Raw genomic sequence first — 7,216 nt, 5'->3', positions numbered from 1 at the left:
TCCTTGTAAGGTAAATATTCCTCATGCCTTTCCTCTTAAACCGGCCCACCATAGTATGAACCGGCCTTCATGAACCGCCTGTTGGGCAACCGGGTCTTGTCGCTCCTCTGACCCGCCTGCCGGATTACCAATGAATCATAAACCGCCAGGTCCAAACGGGTCACCAGTGAATCGTCAAGTCTCAGCCAGGTCTCAAGTAAACCGCCAAGTCTGGCCGGGTTATACTTCCGGCTGGTTTACGCTGCGGGGTATATCCCCGACATTAGCCCCCAAGTTTAGCTTGGATTTATCTATGGTAAACTTATGCTGCAAAATAAACACAAGAACCAATTTGACAGGTTGTGCTCCGGATTAAGAATTCTTGTAGACCGGCACCTAATCATCCTTAAATCCTTGTCATTTCCTCCTTCTAGAAAATCCAGGTCAATAACCAGCCTCATACTCAAATTGCTGACGTTGGTTTCTCATAGAAAAATATTGTGAAGAATAATCCACTTGAGTCGGCTTCCAAAGCGCCGGTTTAAGAAATATAGGTCTTGAAATACTCATCTCATATTCAGCCGGTTTGAAGATATAAAACTTGCCGGTTTAATATTACCAAAATTGCGGGGTTACAAAACTGATAATTTCGGGTCATGATTGTTTCCAACGCCGGTTCATGATTGTTGCCAACGCCGGTTCATGATTGTTGCAGACACCGGGTCATAATGATTGGTGACGCAGGGTCAATAATTGTTGGTGACGCCGGGTTATAATTGTTGCAGACACCAGGTCAATCTGGTTAGCTCAAAACTGAAATTTAGAAGATATTTCTCCCTTATATCCATATTACCTGTTGCCCCCAAGTCTTGAACAGAACAAAGTGATGATTTGAGACTTGCTTCCATATAATTACTGCCACTTTGAAGAAATCCATGTTGCTCATCTCAGTCACTAGTAAAAACTGAAGACTCCATATATGTAGCCCCCAAGTGTCGGGTTGTCATGCTTGCAGCAACCTGGGACTTGTAATTTACTTACTCATAAAAACTTCAACCAGTGTAGCCCCCAAGGGCCGGGTAATTATGCAATAATGAGCAGGGACTTTATAAATATGATCATGTAAACTTGAGCAGTGATGTGCAGCCCCCAAGGGCCGACTCATTATGATATGATGACTCGGGTCTTCAATAAGATGAGCAAAAAATGACTTTGCATTAGCCCCCAAGTGTTATGGTGCATGCTTGCAGCGACATGAGACTTGCATATTTGATATAATCTTAAGTTGAATAATGTAGCCCCCAAGTGCCGGGTCGTAAACCTGCAGCGACTTGGGACTATTCCTTCAATTGTAAAATAAATCATATCCTTTGATAATATAATAGCCATTGCGCTAAATCGACTTTGAAAACCTTAATCATAATACTGGTTATTGATAACCATAATAAAATCCAGCCATGTTGGCTATTTGAAGATTTGAATAATATAATCCAATGATTTATGAGCGCATGATTCCAATGTCGCAATCCAAATATACACTGGCGACTTATAGTCAAAAGCCAGGTCGGTTTAACAAACACCGGATAATTTCTCATCATATACTGGCGACTTATTGTCTTAAAGACATGCCGGTTTAATAAACACTGGATAATTTATCATCATACTGGCGACTTATAGTCAAAAGCCAGGACGGTTTAATAAACACCGGTGACTTATAATCATGCTTTATTCAACCTGTTTCTGCATACAACAAGTTTAAAGTGTCCTGGCGGTTTACCGCCGGACGGGTCATAATGCCCAACATATAACCTGGGTTTATAACCAAGGCTGCACTTAAGAATAATCAAATATAAAATATATCATACCTGTGATATTGAATCACATCATTGGTTTTACCAACTTTTTGTAGTGAGGGTGATAATCCCAATCTTGAGTACTGATAACTCTTTCCATATTGTGCCGGTTTATGATAAAACCGTACCGGGTTGTGATAAACACCAGATTAACCATATATAATGCTGGCGACTTATAGTCGAAACCAGACCGGGTTAATAATCGCCGGATTATAATTAGTCATGTACTGACAACTTGTAGTTGAAATTCAAGCCGGGTTGATGAACACCGGTTTACTCCATAATAAGATGGTAACATAAAATCAAACCAGGCAGATAGTCTCCGGATTAAGATTTGACCGTGTTCCGCCAATTTGTAATTGATAGTCGAACTGGATTAACAATGTCAGTTTAAAAACGCAACAGAAGTAAAAGGTCTTTAGCAAAAAAGAACAGAATTCAAGCAAAGGCAAAAATAAAACCATTGCAAATGAGGCTTTGAGCCGATCAAGAGGCATTACCATGGTTGGACACGACCAAGCCCCCAAAAAGGCGTAGCTATGGTTTGAGTCAGCCAGGTCCCCAAATGATGCTTTGGCATTACGCCGATCAAGAGGTGTAGCTATGGTTCGGGTTCGACCAAGCCCCCAAGTGATGCTGTGGCACTAGGCCGATCAAGAGGCGTGACTATGGTTCAGACGTGACCACAAGTCCCCAAGTGATGCTTTGGCATTACGCCGATCAAGAGGTGTAGCTATGGTTCGGGTTCGACCAAGCCCCCAAGTGATGTTGTGGCACTAGGCCGATCAAGAGGCGTGACTATGGTTCATACGTGACCACAAGTCCCCAAATGACGCTGTGGCATTGAGCCAATCAAGAGGTGTGACTATGGTTCATACATGACCAAGCCCCCAAGTGATCAATAATATGATAAGCCAATAAGGCAGGATACCCATGTTTGAACCGCGCATCATGGAAGCAGGCCCTCTTTGGCACCCTTTAATTATTTGCAAGAGATAGATCCTTCTTGAACCGGATGTCAAACCGGATATTAAGAGCTTCAAAGCTTTGTGGGAGACATATTTCCCTTGAACCGGATTTTAAACCGGAATCTTCATTTTCAGCCAGAAATTTTCTGACGGCCTTTAAACTCGAACTTGCGAGAAGTTAATTCCCTTTTGAACCGGACATTGTTAAACCGGATTTGAGCGCTTCAGAGCTTTGTGGGAGAATAGATTTTTCTTGAACCGGATTGTAAACCGGAGTCATTTCTGATGACCTGGAACTTCTTCATCAAACCGGGATTTTATAACTGTCATATACTTTCTAAGCCAGAAATTTTCTGACGGCCTTTAAACTTTCATCAATATAACAGTAGCCTCCAGGACCAGGTTATCCTTCCCTCCATCGTCCTGGGGTTCTTAAATTTGCTGAAACTGGCAAGATTCGCTGAGTCATGTCATCGTAGCCCCCGAGTCTCAAAGGTGACTCGAGGAGTTGGCTTGAGACTCTCCATATTTGACCGTGATATAAACCGGCATAACTTGTATATCATTGATGTTGATAGCACAATGTGAATCCACAGAAGGTTGAGGTGACTGCGGCGGGTTATAAATGATCCCGTATGATCCGTGTCAGCAACTCGGCCAATGGTTCCTTCCAACTGGCGATTTGAAGTTAACCAAACTGTAGTGGCGGCGACTTGTGCGCCTGCCCATTGAGCCATCCAGTGCAGACGGCGGTTGATAGTATATGATAGTTTGCCTCCATTTTGTTGAAAGAAAAACCGGGCTACCCAAGCTGTGACTTGCTCATACTCAATAAACAACTCATGTATACCGGTGCGGCTCGGTATATTGATGTAGACCAGGCCGCGAGAGATGGACGACAAAGACGCCTGCAACATCAGAGGCGACTCGGATAGATGAGTCGACCGCGACATTACAAACCGGTGCTGATGAGGAAAATCGGCACCGGTGTCATAAATCAGCACGGACAGGCGAGTTAATCGCGGGCGCTGTACCGGCAAGCTGATGTAAACTGGGTCGTAAATACGGCGTCTTGCACGCATCCATTCACCGTGTAATATGGCATGGACGAACACCGGGCAGGATGTTGCCAGCGCGTGCTCCGTACCCATGGTATGAGCCACTTTTGTTGTGACTAATTATCCTGCATAAAAGGTATTGCAGGCGAGAGTAATTGTTCTTGAAATCATAAAAATGTATCAATAAAAAATTGACTGGATGGATTTAACCTGATATGTTAGGCCAGAAATTATCCACCGTGGAGTTGATGATCACCACGGGCGAGTCGACCGCGGGAGCAGACGAATGAACCGTCCGCGGCGTTGTAAGCCGGTGCGGACGGGCGAGTCAGTTGCAGGCGCGGCAAGCCGCGTGGACGGGCAAATCAACCGCGTCATGTTGATATAGCGGGGCGGCGATTGGCACATGTACCCGTCGAACAACACGACATAGACGAGCGCTAGTGAAAAAATAATGCTAGCGCATTCCCCTTTGCCACATCTTTGTAATGAATAATGGTGCTGCGAAAAAATACCACATACCGGAGTAATTGTTCTTTGATGAAAGACAATTATATTTAAAAATAAAATTGGATGGATATCACCTGGTTTTTTATTGGTTGTGCAACTGGCGAGCAGCACCATGCTTGTTTGTCTGCACGCATCAACTGATATTATATAGTCTGATGCTTTACGTGGGGTGACCCTCCTCTTCTCCTTTCTTTTTCTTTGTCTTCATGTGATGAAGAAATAGCAGTAGCTTTTGATCTCCTCGTATAAGTAGTACTAGTAGCAATACATTTTGTAATACCAATTCTTTGCAGTATGTCTTCAGGCGCACCATCGCAGGAGCCTTTTGGCCAGTCAACGTACGCGCGGGGACGCATCCAAAAAGAATCAGGCGCCGCGAACCGACAGTTAGACAGGGCAAACTACCAGAGGCCAGCGCAGTGGGGACAGCGGGTCAATCCTTGAAGTATGCCTGTAATGGAGCCTGGAAACGGTGGCTCAAAGCGGAACGATAGCGGAGAAGCGGAGAGCCGGCTTAATGACTCAGCAAAAGCTGCAGCGGTTTATGGAGGTGTATTCCAGCGGCAACCGCGGCGGCTCGGACAAGAGGGGCGGCCGCAGAGGCGCGTGGTGGCGCAGCCGGTTTCGACGGAGACAGCCACAAGGCCAGGCGGCTTGAGGTGCCGCAGTGCGAGTCAGGGCGGAGGCAGTGACTCATGGGTCTGGCGATTTGGTGCCAGGCCGGTGAGGCGCACCTCCACAGAAGACGCAGCAGACGAACCGGCGAGCAACCGGTCAACACGCGGTCGTGCCGGAGGAAACATCAGCGCGGAGGGCTATAGATACAAAGGCGCTGCTACGCAATAGTCAACGGGATCAGCAGCAATGAGCCTATACCGGTGGCCGACCGGGCGGTCCAAGTGCGAAACCGACAGTGCGGCGTTGGCGGCGACGCGACCGGATTAACAGGAACTAAACCAGTGGAGGCAACTCTCGGCGAAATCCGGGCCGACATCGACTCGGACGGGAGCAACTCTGCAGAGGTGGTTCAGGAGCGGCAAGACTCGAAGTGCGGCACGGTCGCGAAGCGGCCACCACAGCGACTTGAGCGGGGAGGGAGGCAGAGGCAGCAAGTGACTCGGACGGCATTACTGAGGCAGTGCTGACTCCGAACAGGCTGTTCATCACGGAGATGAACGAGTACAGCGGCCCGCGCGGCAATGGAGGCGAGGTGACTTGGCGTGGCCGCTAGGGTGGACTCAGGCGGGCCATACACCACGGCAGCGATAGAAACCGATTGCAGAGGCGGAAGCTGCGGAGGCAAGGACGATTCAGAGTCCGGGTCATGGCAGTTTTCCTTTCCTGGATCGGGAACGTGATTGCTTTTGGTCTTTTTGTCTTCTACCTTGTATGTATCGGCGATTTACACCCATCAGATCCGATGAATCCTTGCTGAACCAAACAGAGACTCCCCCCTTTTGGGATTTAGCAAAGTTGAAGTTTGATATGAATCTTACACGCCGGCTCTAATTGAACCGGAAACTTGCAAACTTCTCGAACCCTAGAAAAGATCCCTTCAAGAACTCCACACCACCGTGCATCGGCCCCACGGTGGGCACCAACTGTCATGGAATTGTCACGGCATATGTCCTTAGTGTTAGGACTTAGTCGCGAGGCCAACGCATCTATGTGGTAGCTTGAGAGGGGTTGAGTGGGACGAGAGACGCAGGGCGGATCAACACGCAAGACAAGGATTTAGACAGCTTCGGGCCCCGGGAAACATCATCCGCTAACAACCCTACATGCTGTTTGAGGCTAGGTCTCATTATCATCGCGAGGGAGTCACCGTAAACCAGCTCTCCTCTTTGTGTCTAGCCCTAAGATTGTTTCTCTTGCTTGTAGCTTGTCCCTCTTTGGGGAGCCCTGGCCCTCCTTATATATGTTGAAGGGGCGGGTTACATGTGGAGTCCTATTAGAATTAGGACTAGTCTATCTCTAATACAAACCGGATACAAGTCCTTGTCTTAACTCCTTGTAAGGTAAATATTCCTCATGCCTTTCCTCTTAAACCGGCCCACCATAGTATGAACCGGCCTTCATGAACCGCCCGTTGGGCCACCGGGTCTTGTCGCTCCTCTGACCCGCCTGCCGGATTACCAATGAATCATAAACCGCCAGGTCCAAACGGGTCACCAGTGAATCGTCAAGTCTTAGCCGGGTCTCAAGTAAACCGCCAAGTCCGGTCGGGTTATACTTCTGGCCGGTTTACGCCGCGGGGTATATCCCCGACACAAGACCTCCCGATGAACATGATGATGCATTCCGTTCCGACCCTTCCGGTTGGCTCCCCATGAACACGACGACGACGCTGTTTCTCCGTTCCGACCCAGCCATGTACACGAGCCCTGGCCGTGCGTACGCTCGAGTAGGCATTCGAGACCCCGCCCGTATGTACGTACGTGGCCGTATTTACTTTCTTGCACCCTGGCCGCTATACGTACGTGTACATGCTACGTGCATGCCTCTACTACGACACGTGTGCGCCTCTACATCGACCAGTATGTACGTACACGTTCGCAAGCAGAATGACAATGCTACATACACTTCGACCAGGTGGGTCTCGACTATCAGGCACTTCCTTGCGTGCGAAGATGTAGCTGGTGGGTCCCAGCAGTCAGGGGGGCGAATCTTTTTTTTGTTGCCCGGACGCACTTCCTTGCGTGCAAAGATGTAGCTGGTGGGTCCCAGCAGTCAGGGGGAAACATTTTTTTTGCGAAATACGGTGGCCCGTCCGGTGTGTCCCCGCTGTCAGGTGGATGAATAATTATTTTGCGCGTAATAAGGAGGCACTTCCTTGCTGCGGCTGTGG

Source organism: Triticum aestivum, chromosome 3A (assembly GCF_018294505.1).
Source record: "Triticum aestivum cultivar Chinese Spring chromosome 3A, IWGSC CS RefSeq v2.1, whole genome shotgun sequence".
NCBI lineage: Eukaryota > Viridiplantae > Streptophyta > Magnoliopsida > Poales > Poaceae > Triticum > Triticum aestivum.
The sequence above is the reverse complement of the archived record's forward strand: the minus strand, read 5'-3'. Positions refer to the sequence as shown.